Source organism: Leptopilina heterotoma, unplaced genomic scaffold (assembly GCF_015476425.1).
Source record: "Leptopilina heterotoma isolate Lh14 unplaced genomic scaffold, ASM1547642v1 Lhet_134, whole genome shotgun sequence".
Classification (NCBI taxonomy): domain Eukaryota; kingdom Metazoa; phylum Arthropoda; class Insecta; order Hymenoptera; family Figitidae; genus Leptopilina; species Leptopilina heterotoma.
In genome coordinates, this window is record NW_025110853.1 from 1,217,536 (window position 1) to 1,230,514 (window position 12,979).

The following is a 12,979-nucleotide window of genomic DNA, read 5'->3' on the forward strand; positions in this document are numbered from 1 at the left end:
ACGCCGTTGCTGGAAAGACCTAATTGATGAAGTCGAGAAGGACCCATGGGGTCTGGCTTTTAAAATCGTTACTAAGAAATTAGGAACGAGGCAAAAGACCCCCGGCCTGGACAATCCCGATTGGGTCAGAAGGATTATAAGAGCTCTATTTCCTCCTGCAGAACAGTGGGTTAGGAAGGACTGGAGTACCTGCGAAGTCGGTGAGGAGGAACTCTTCACTCTTACAGAATTGAAAAATGCTGGTAGAAGATTGAAAACAGGCAAGGCGCCTGGAATCGATGGGATAAGTAACGAGATCCTAAAATTGGTTATCGACACTTCACCCCAGATTCTGCTCCGATGTTTCAATCTTTGCCTTGAAGAAGGAGAGTTCTTCCGCGACTGGAAGCGGCAGAGGCTAGTCCTCCTAAGAAAAGGTGAAAAACCTCTGGATAAAGTCTCGTCGTACAGGCCTATTTGCCTGTTAGATACGATGGGTAAACTTCTAGAGGATATGGTTCTGCAGAGAATGCAAACCCATTTGACCGGAGAGAATAGTCTATCCGATTACCAATTTGGTTTCCGCAAAGGCAGGTCCACGGTTGATGCCATTCAGGCAGTTGTGGACATAGCCAAAGCGGGAAAAAACAAATTGGGACCAAAGAAGAAGAAGGGCTTCTGTGCATTGGTGGCTATTGACATACGTAACGCGTTTAACTCCGCACGATGGAAAGATCTCATCCAGTCGATGATGGAGAAGAGAATACCGCCCTACTTGTTGCGGATAATGAATGATTATCTTAGCGACAGGTGGGTAATATATGAGGGGGACAACTGGACTCTGAAGGAAGAGATGCAAAGTGGTGCCCCCCAAGGCTCGAGGGTGGGACCATTCGTGTGGAATGTATCCTATGATAACTTCCTGCGAATGGGTCTACCTGAAGGCGCGGTCATCATCGGCTTTGCAGACGATGCGTTGGTCGTGTGCTCAGCCGAAAGCGAGGAAGCCCTTGGGACATTGGTGAACGAATGTCTGCGGCGAGTTAAAAGCTGGTTGGATGCCAGAGGTCTTCAAATGGCCTTGGAAAAAACCGAAGCTCTGCTCGTCACAGACAGACGTGGTTATAGTTTCCCACGAATCGTGATAGACGAATTCGAGGTCAAGTGGAGTAAACATATTAAGTATTTAGGAGTGGAGCTCGATGGAAGGTTAAACTTCCATTACCATATAGCGACGGCCTTGAATAAGGCGATAAAGTGTGCGTCAGACTTGGCACGACTTATGCCAAACGTTCGCGGACCACGTGAAAGGAAAAGGAGACTGGTGGTTAGTGTTGCCCACGCTAAGCTGTTTTACGCAGCAGCAGCGTGGGCTCCCTCACTTAAAACAAGAAGCAAAACCATTTGCGATAATATGCTGTCTGCGCAGAGATGTGTTACTACCCGTATCGTCTCTGCATATAAGACGGTCTCGACGAGTGCTGTGCAAGTCCTTGCAAGTGTCCCGCCGGCAGATCTTATGGCAAGGGAAAGGGAGGAAGTATTTCTTCTTTTTAAAAGAAGAAATAATCCCGAGTACCCAGAGGAAGAAAGACCTAGCAAGGACCGCATCCGCAAATTAGTACGCGAGAAACAGACTTATCGAGACATGGCAGGACAGATGGGATGGGGAGGAAAAGGGCAGATGGACCTATCGTCTGATTCCAACACTCACCACCTGGATAAACCGAAAGCATGGAGAAGTCTCCTATTATCTGACTCAGGCGCTCACAGGTCACGGGTGTTTTAACTCGTACCTGTGCCGCTTTAAATTACGTGAGGACGAGGTGTGTGCATATTGCCAGTTCCCTGAGGACAACGCGGAGCACACCCTCTTCTCATGCAAGAAATGGGACTTGGAGAGGCAGGCCATGTTCGAAAGTGTAAACAGTCAAGTTACACCGGAGAACATGGTATCGCTGATGACCCAGTCAGAGGAGAATTGGCGGCAAGTCGAGAACTTCATAATCTCGGTTATGTCGAGGAAGGATCTCGACGGCCGCCAAAAAGCGTAATTTAAACAGCTTTTAATTTATTCGTTTGTTTTTTATTTATTTATTTTGTGATTTATTTGTCCTTATACATTGTTTAATTGTTTGTGTTTTTTTTTTTTTTTTTTTTTTTTTTTTTATTCATCTTTGTACAGTTTTATGTTTTCAATTTTTTATACGCGTTTATTTTTTCTTTTTTTTATGTATCCGTTTATAATTTTATCTTCTGACTTTTTACACTAAATTACAAATTTGTTATTTTTAATTATTGTTGTGCTGTTAATTCCGCTTTATATTGAAATAGTTTTAAATTTTTAACTATTAACGCAGGATAACCGCAGAGAAAAGCAGAAAGTCGCATTAGCGACAGAGTTGGAGCGCCACCCTCGAAGGCTGGAGTCTTGCGACAGTTCCGAGGGAGGGTGGTGGGCTCCAGAAGAGGGGTTACGGGTTTTAGTGGGTCGGGCTGGCAGTAGGTCGCCAGTTTATTAAATTTACTATTTTATATATTTATTTTTCAATTTGTTTGTATTTCCTTTTGTTTTATCACGCCAGCCCCACATAGCCTTGGAGTGCGGAGTCCAAGGTATCTGTAGGCAGATTTCCCAAAATTCCCTAAGCAAAAAAAAAAAAAAAAAATAATAATAATAATAATAATAATAATAATAATAATAATAATAATCGGCTGGATAAACGCTCCAATTCGTGAGCATGTTGAAGTAATTAGGTGCCAAAAGTGCCTAGGTTACGGACACAGAACCCTATTCTGCAAAGGCCCCGACAGAAGTAAAAACTGTCGGAGATGCGGCGGAGAGGGACACCTCGCGAAGAGCTGTAACGTTAAGCCGAAGTGCCTTACATGCTTGGACCTGGGAAAGCCAGAAACAAATCATGAGTCCGGAAAGAGAGCCTGCCCGGTTTACTGGGAAGAACTGCAAAAGATTAAAAAGGCAAATCCTTAAAATTTTTGCAGGTTAACCTGCATACAAGTAAGGATGCACAGTTGCTCCTAATGCAAACGGCAAGGGAAAATAAGGTCGATGTCCTGTTCTGCAGTGAGCAGTATCAAGGAAGCGACCTCGCCCCTTGGTATCAGGATAAGGCGAAGAGAGCCGCCATAAAGCTGTGCAACCCAGAATTGCGGGTTGACAAGTTTCTGGAGACGAGCAGTGGGTTCGTGTGGATAGAGGTAGCTAATATACGTATGTATAGCTGCTACTTCTCACCTAACGACCCATTGACAAACTTCGAAGCCAATATCGAAGACCTAGAAGCGAGCCTCACAGAATCCAGGCTGGATGTCATCATCACTGGCGATTTTAACGCAAAGTCGCCAGAGTGGGGTGAGACGAGACTCGACAAGAGAGGAATTCGTATTGGAGAAATGATCTCCAGAAACGACTTATTAGCTGTGAACCGAGGCAATACATGGACTTTTAGACGAGGTTCGATCGGATCAATTATAGATCTAACGATCGCATCGTCTAAACTATTTAGCCGCATAAGCGACTGGCGGGTCTCAGAGGAATATACCGCAAGTGACCACCAGTACATTGAGTTCTCAGTCTCGATGGGAAGCACACGAGGAGAAAAAAGACAGGATGTTCCTAGTCGCAAAACCTCCTCGTGGAATATGAAGAGACTCGACAAGGAAAAGTTCGGCCGGTCCCTAAAGAATCCCTTTTGATTGAGGACTTGGGCTGGGTGAAAAGGCCGAGCAGTCTGGATGGGAAGGTGCGAGCGGTGAGAAACATGATAGTCACCGCTTGCAATGCGTCAATACCACGCAAAGGCGCCATTCCCATAAGAAAATCCTTGCACTGGTGGTCAGAGGAGCTAGCCTCCTTGAGGAAGGAATGCCTCAAAGCAAGAAGGACATATACCCGATCTAAGGGAGATCCCTTGCTAAAAGAGGCTTTCAAGGAGGCAAAAAAGAACCTCAAGAAAGAGATCCGCAAGTCGCGACGCCATAGCTGGAAGGACCTAATCGAGGAAGTCGATAAGGACCCATGGGGTCTGGCTTTTAAAATCGTTACTAAGAAATTAGCGACGAGGCAAAAGACCCCCGGCCTGGACAATCCCGATTGGGTCAGAAAGATAATAAATTCTTTGTTTCCTCCTGCGGAACCATACCTTAGAAGGGACTGGAGTTTTTGCAAAGTCGAAGAGGAAGAACTCTTCACACTTAGTGAACTGCAAAAAGCAGGCAAAAGATTGAAAACAGGCAAGGCGCCTGGAATCGATGGGATAAGTAACGAGATCCTAAAGTTGGTAATCGACACTTCACCCCAGATTCTGCTTCGATGCTTCAATCTTTGCCTTGAGAGAGGAGAGTTCTTCCGCGACTGGAAGCGACAGAGGTTAGTCCTCCTAAGGAAAGGTGAAAAACCTCTAGATAAGGTTTCATCGTACAGGCCTATATGCCTGCTAGATACGATGGGTAAACTTCTAGAGGATATGGTTCTGCAGAGAATGCAAAGCCACTTGACCGAAGAGAATCGTCTATCCGATCACCAATTTGGTTTCCGTAAAGGCAAGTCCACGGTTGATGCCATCCAGGCAGTTGTGGACATAGCCAAAGCAGGAAAAAACAAATTGGGACCTGGGAAAAAGAAGAGCTTCTGCGCGTTGGTAGCAATTGACATACGCAACGCGTTTAATTCCGCAAGATGGAAAGATCTCATCGAGTCGATGGAAAAGAAAAACATGCCGCCCTACTTGTTGCGGATAATGGATAATTATCTTAGCGACAGGTGGGTTATATATGAGGGAGACACCTGCACTCTCAAGGAAGAGATGCAGCGTGGGGCTTCTCAAGGCTCGAGGGTGGGTCCATTTGTATGGAATGTATCTTACGATGATTTTCTGCGAATGGATCTGCCCGAAGGTGCGGTGATCATCGGCTTTGCGGACGACGCGTTATTCGTGTGCACTGCCGAAAGTGAGGAGGCTCTTGGGACATTGGTGAACGAATGTCTGCGACTAGCTAAAAGCTGGCTGGATACCAGAGGTCTTGAAATGGCCCTGGAAAAGACCGAGGCACTGCTGGTCACAGACAGACGTGGTTATGAGCTCCCACGAATCGTGATAGACGGATTCGAGGTCAAGTGGAGTAAGCAAATTAAATATCTTGGTGTGGAGTTAGATGGGAAATTAAACTTCCACCACCACATGGCTACGGCGTCAAATAAGGCGATCGAGTGTGCGGCTAATCTTTCACGGCTAATGCCAAATGTTGGCGGACCCCGTGAACAAAAAAGAAGACTGGTGGCGAGTGTCGCCCACGCTAAAATGCTCTATGCAGCACCAGCGTGGGCTCCATCCCTGAGGAGTAAAAGATGTGTGACCATCTGTGAAAAGATACTGTCTGCGCAGAGATCGATAACAACGCGTATCATCTCTGCATATAAGACGGTATCTACGAGTGCTGTGCAGGTCCTTGCAAGTGTCCCGCCAGCAGATCTTTTGGCGAGGGAAAGGGAAGAAATGTTTCTCTTTTCTAAAGAAAGCAGTTCCTTGAATGAGGAATTAAGACCAAGCAAGGGCCTGATCCGCAAAGAAGCGAGGCACAGGCTCATAGAAAGATGGCAAGAAAGATGGGATGGTGAGGAAAAAGGTCGATGGACTTATCGCCTTATCCCGGCACTCGCCACCTGGATAAATAGGAAACACGGTCAGGTTTCCTATTACTTGACTCAGGCGTTCACAGGTCACGGGTGTTTTAACTCGTACCTGTGTCGCTTTAAATTACGCGAGAACGAGGTGTGTGCATATTGCCAGTTCCCTGAGGACAACGCGGAGCACACCCTCTTCTCATGCAAGAAATGGGACTTGGAGAGGCGGGCCATGTTCGAAGGTGTAAACAGTCAAGTTACACCGGAGAACATGGTATCGCTGATGACCCAGTCAGAGGAGAATTGGCGGCAAGTCGAGAACTTCATAATCTCGGTTATGTCGAGGAAGGATCTCGACGGCCGCCAAAAAGCGTAATTTAAACAGCTTTTAATTTTGTTCGTTTGTTTTTTATTAATTTATTTTGTGATTTGTTTGTCCTTATACATTTTTTAATTGTTTGTGTTTTTTATTCATCTTTGTACAGTTTTATGTTTTTTGAATTTTTTATACGCGTTTATTTTTTCTTTTTTTATATATCCGTTTATAATTTTATCTTCTGACTTTTTACACTTAATTACACATTTGTTATTTTTAATTATTGTTGTGCTGTTAGTTCCGCTTTATAGTGAAATAGTATTAAATTTTTAACTATTAACGCAGGATAACCGCAGAGAAAAGCAGAAAGTCGCATTAGCGACAGAGTTGGAGCGCCACCCTCGAAGGCTAAAGTCTTACGACAGTTCCGAGGGAGGGTAAAGGGCTCCAGAAGAAGGGTTACGGGTTTTAGTGGGTCGGGCTGGTAGTAGGTCGCCAGTGTATTAAATTTAATTTTTTATAGATTTATTTTTCTTTTTTTATATTTCCTTTTGTTTTATCATACCAACCCCACATAACCTTGGAGTGCGGAATCCAAGGTATCTGTAGGCAGATTTCCCAAAAGTCCCTAAGCAAAAAAAAAAAAAAAAAAAATAATAATAATAATAATAATAATAATAATAATAATAACAATAACAATAACAATAATAATAATAATAATAATAATAATAATAATAATAATAATAATAATAATAATAATAATAATAATAATAATAATAATAATAATAATAATAATAATAATACTTATTATTATTATTATTATTATTATTATTATTATTATTATTATTATTATTATTATTATTATTATTATTATTATTATTATTATATTATTATTATTATTATTATTATTATTATTATTATTATTATTATTATTATTATTATTATTATTATTAAATAAATAAATTTATTATTTAATAAAATTTAATAAAATTTTTTTTTTTATTATTGGTTTTTTAATGGCAGCCAATAATGTGCCAATAATGGTTGCCAATTATTGGCATCGGCGTGGACATCCCACGATTTTACCATTAGTGGTCCATTATTAGGTGCCAATAATAAACCTAGAGAAAACCAATGGCTTCCAATATTGGGCCATTAATGCACCAATGGTAGATTAATGGCTATTTCCCATTGGGATATTATAATAATAACATTAATTAAATTTAATTTAAAACATTTTAAGGAAATATAAATTTGTTATTCTTAAACAAAATGGTTCATAAAATTAAATGTTAAGTTTAAAATTTATTGGAGTAGAAAAAAAAGAAAGAAACATTTAGAAGAATCAATAGAATCAACACAAAAAGACAAAAAATTTAGCGTTGGCTGCCTAACCCCAAGTGTACTTTTTCAAGAAAACATTCACAAGAATTCTCAATTGTTTAAAAATGTTTTAATTTTTTTTCCTATTAATCGAATTACTTTTATTAAATTATTTAGTACTTCAGTAATTTATACTTATTATTATTTATTTTTCAACAAGATCAAAAATTTAAAAAAATTACAATTTCAAATCGTCTAAAATTTAATTATTTATAATAAAAATTAAAATTCTTCCAAAATTAAATTATATATTTTTTAGAAGTTTTAAATAAAATTTTTCATAAAAGTAATTATTTTTAGTAATTTTTAAAAAGTTTTTTGACTATTTATCTATTAAAAAAAGGAATTTCATTTAAAATACATTCAAAATTAAATTGGTTTCAATTAAATTTTACAATATTTCGATAATTTGATAATTTTTCAATTAAATATTTATATTTAAAAATTGAATTAACTTATAAAAAATATAAATCAGAATTTTTTTAAAAACTAAGTTCCTTAGAATTTTTAATTTAAATTATTCGACATTAAAATTTTCAAAAATTTTAATTTGTAGCCTTTAAAATTTAAGTGTCATTTTATACCGAATATTACATTTCATCAAAATAAGTCAAATACAGATCAGAGAAAACAGAGAATTCAAGGAAAAGATAGGGAATTTTATTAAAAGTACTGGAAAATTATTAAACTTCAAAAATTTATAAGAAAATTCTGGATTTTCATGTCTAGCTGCGTTTGAAAATATTAACAAGATTTAATTCTTCCTAAACTTTTTTCTTTCTCTCATAAACTTTGGAATAAATTAAACTTGCAGAATTTTTATTTAAATTGTTTTGCAAATGTGTTTCAAAATTATTCTCAGGGTATTTTAGTTAAATTCACTTTCAGGTATATAATGTCAATACAACTAAAATTTTGTACATCTAATTCAGTAAATCAAATTTAACAATTTTCTTAGTTACTTATTTACATACTGAAATAAATTTTGTCTGAATTAAACAAAATTTTACTATTTTCAACAAAATTACAGTATTTTTTAAAATTTGTCTGACTAAAACTGCTTTTTAGCACTAATTTTAATTTTATATTACAGTAATTAAACTTGTGGTCTGACCAAATACGATCTTCGCTACTGAAACTCGATTATACACGCACTATATGTACTTGTTTTGTCTGATTGAAAATTACTTTTGCTACTGAATCTGAATTCTACAAGTGTTCTGATATCTGTTGTTCAACTAAAACTGTTATTTACTACTGAAATTCAATTTCCGTAAGTTTTTAATGCTTTTAAATTTTTAGAATGTAACTACTTTTGTCCGACTAAAACAAAATTTTACATATTAATAGTCCGACTCCGTATTCTTAATTAAATTATTGTTATAGAATTCGAAGGTTCAACCATTTTTATCACTAATTTCCAGTTATCATGAATAATAATTAAACTTTTGGTCTGGCCAAAACAAGTCTTCGCTATTGATATTCGATTAACATGATATTTAATGCAAGTAATTATTTATATACTAAAGAAATTGTGTCTGACTTAAACAAAATTTTTACTACTTTTAACAGTTTTAACAAAATTATAGTATTTTCTAAAACAGAAAAAACTTGGTCTCATTTTTGTTGCTTCTAATTTTGAGTAGGGGAGAGTCTCCAGTTGTGAGACGGGTTTTATTTTTGACCCGTAAATTGTAAACGGGTAAACGAAATTGTAAATAAAATACACCGTTCGAAAGGTAACAGAAATACGCAACTTTTATTAAAAGAAAGTGTAGTGTTTCGATAAACTCAAAAAATGTTACGATACATTTTCCGAGCACATCGCTTTTTTCAAAAAAAAAAATGTCTCCAGTTGTGAGACACTCATTAAAAATTGCTAAAATTTAGTTAGTTTGACATAAAACGTTATGTTTAGTAGAAATAATTAAATATATTAATAATATATATTATTATACACTAAATAATAATATTTATTCGCCAAAATACGACTATCAAAAAAATACAATTTAATAGCTTCAACAAGAGCATTAAAATTGATTTCTTCTGAATCAATTGACTTTTTTCCACTTGACATGCCCAAAAATACTAGAAAAAAAAATCAAAACAACATTTAAATAGTATGCCTGCAAAGTCGTATTTTTTATGCTGCCCAGATGGGTGTTGACACCGTCTCACAACTGGTGATATGCTGTGTCTCACACCCAGAAATTGGAGCTATTTTGAAAAAGGAAAATTAAATTATTTTTAACCGTAGATTGGAACAATGCAATATTGCATCACAAAATATAAGGAAAACACTAAAAGAAAATGCATTACATTTACCTTTTCCAATTAATTAACTTGGAAAAAAAGTACTTTGCATTTATTAAAAAAACGCTTTTTAGTCGATTATCACACACAGTGTTGGTATTTAACAAAAACAGTTTATATATCCGCTTCGGCGTACACGAAATAGTTGGCTCATATAAAAAGAAATGTTTTTATATAAACCAATCGGCTTTTTAATATTGCATGTTAAAAAAAATTGACTGTCTCACAACTGGAGGTGTCTCACAACTGGAGACTCTCCCCTACTACTCAATTTTAACAAATTACTGAATTCAAGTTGCTCAAAATGAGTATTACCTGTCGATAAACATTTTCAAAATGTTGGGTTGGTAACATTTGCAGTTTTGTCATTTTGTGATATTTCATATATATTTACTGTGAAAAATGTTAATTTTCATTAATTTAAAAATATTTTAATGTCTTTTTATTTAAAAATCAATTTATTAATTAAAAATTAACTTAATCAAAGTAAATTACACATAACAGGATGAATAAATTTTCAAACTTAGCGCAATTTAATTGAAGTAAGTTATGTGAAATCAGATTGGCACTACTGGTATGCAGGCCTGCTGGTATGTCAACAAACATTTATAACCTAAAAATTTGATTGCCTTTATTGAAAAATTGTAGGCAAAATATATGTGAAATGAATATTACATAATATTTTTTACGTTATTTACGCACAGTTAATTAATATATTTTATATTTTTATTGGGTTATTCATTATTTGATGAAAATTTCCACGTATCTTTTATACTCATAATGAATATGATTGGTCTCATTATGAGTAATTTTTATGTAAGCTCAAAATGAGACAAGGAGTCTCATTTTTTTGCAACTCATTTTGAGTATCGTACGCTACTCATTTTGAGACTAAGTTTTTTCTGTGATAAAATGAATTGTAAATAATGTGATAACGATTTTTCGAAAAGACGAATCATTTTAGAATAGTAATTCAATAAATGTTAAGAGAGAGAGAGGGAAAGTAGTAAAGTATAGATCGATGAGATCTTTTCCTTACAATGATATACTTTTCTTTTACCTTTTGCCATCTCTTATCTTGAAAAGGGTTTCTATCAATCTCTCTTTTGGTGCTTTCATCATTCAGTAGACTAGGAAACCTTGTGCAGGACACGTTGTACCACTGATTTGTTCCCACTATTGAACGAGACTCTCGTATGTATCGTCGGTAGCCAACATTCACTTATAAAGTATATAGAATGCATTCAGTAGTCGAACAATGGATCGTAACAAGCCAATCTAGATCTAGTATATCCAACCCCTTAGAATTCAGGGACATATTAATTATCACATGTGTTCTTTAATAAAGATTCTAAATGAAATACTATTCATTCTTCAAACTTGCACGTAATACATTCCTATCATTATTACTTGATTTTTATTAATTTTTACATTTGAACCTCCTGTAAGCCTTATTAGTTCTAGAAGTCCTATTCAAAAACCCTTTGGGCCTACTTTCCTCATAAGGAGTCCTATTTAAAACCCTGTCAAACCTAACGATTTAGAGAATGCTAATCTTATGCCTATTTTGAACCTCGTTAACAGCATGTGATTGTTACAGAATTCAATGTTAATTTTTTCGACCACTTTTCTCTTAAAATATTAAATAAATTAAGCTAGTTTTTTGTGAATAACTCTAAAATATCATAAAGAAGGGCAGTGATGTGAAAAAGTTTTAATATTTTTAAAATTATTTATTAAAAAATAACTTTAAAATTATCAGTTCTCAAAATCACTTTTAATCAATTTCTCGTCTTTTCCGATTTCAAAGTATTTTTTTATAATTTATTTTAGAATTATTAAAACTTTTGCACATCACTGCTCTTCTTTATTATATTTTAGAGTTATTCACAAAAAACTAGCTTAATTTATTTAATATTTTAAGAGAAAAGTGGTCGAAAAAATTAACATTGATTTCTGTAACAGTCACATGCTGTTAAACAGTCCTCGAAATCTACTGAACCGATTTTAAAAACCGCTGCCAAGTTGTATATTTTTTTAATACACGGAAAAACCTTTAAGCAGTCTGCTCACCCGAAACTTATGCGTCAGCGCCACCACTAAACTTGTTCATCTGCACTCCCAAACTGGGTGACCAACGTACCCAGTTGTAATTTTCTAAACTTTTTGGGAAGTTTGTCTATCGAAAACGGTAATGCTACGCACCCAGTGGCGGGCGATCAGACTTTCCATGCAGTGAGAAGCGAAATTTTGTGACAGTGGGAAGGCAGACTTCTCAAAGGTTTTTCCGTGTAATTTTGGTGCTCATTTCATGAACACTTTACTTCCTCATGGAGATAAAAATAATAGAAATATATGAATAACTTTTTATAAATATGGTAAAAGTGATTGAATTTTGGGTCAATCAATTTATTTTTAAATACCCTACAAGATAGTAACAATAATTTAATAGTTAAACAAAAATTTTCAAACAAAAAAGTTGAGAAAATGTCATTTTTCACAATTTTTGGTTTTTAAAGTACCAATAATTTCGAAATTTATTATCGAATCAGGTTCAAAAATAGGTCAATCGAAGCGTTTTTTAATGCTCTGCAAGTTCATAACGATAATTTTAAAGTTACTTCTACGTTTTTCAACAAAATTTTCAAGAAAGTCTTATTTTCCAAAATTTTTGATTTTTAAAAGTTTAATAACTTCGGTTAATATGGACGAAAAATGTTCAATTAGGGCTCAAAAGATGCGTCTAAAAAATTCTACAAAATTATGGAAAAACATTTATAGGTGTCCTAACATTTTTTTAAAGTTATGGGCAAAAAACGTTTTTTTGCAAAATTAAAAATCAAAAAACAATTTAGTTAAACTTTATTAATATATCAGAAAGTACTCTCACTTTATATCCGCAGGTGAGATCTACAATTTAAAAAAAATTCAACCCAAAAGCTCTTTGTGATTTCGAGATATTGATGAAAATGTGGGTACTTGGTTCGCGCCCATTAGCCTGGGATTTTTCCGGCACGTGAGATAATCTGAGCGGGAGGTTATTTGACGTCGAAGTATAATGATGTGCACCGTCGATTATTGTCCGGTACACACCATTAGAATTCGACTGTCGATAAACCGGTTGTACTCGGAGAGGTTTTCTACAGTTTCCCTCTCCACTGTCGAGAAAACCCATTAGACGGGTGGTCCAGGCAAATGCGAGTACTCCTAATTTTCAAGTCGCTCTGTAGGCGCAAAAATTTAGTATTCAGAAATGTTTGTAAGGAATGTTCTACGGTTGTAAAAACACTTGTATAGACAAGATTGTAGGCTTAAGACGGGTGTATAAACAAATAAATAAAAAT

General features: G+C 35.7%; 1 protein-coding gene across 6 annotated transcripts in view; it reads left to right on the top strand.

The window, feature by feature from the left end:
- LOC122497580 (dopamine receptor 1-like) overlaps positions 1-12,979 on the top strand; it is a 553,069-nt gene that overhangs the window by 246,875 nt on the left and 293,215 nt on the right. The gene's annotated exons all lie outside the window — the stretch shown is intronic.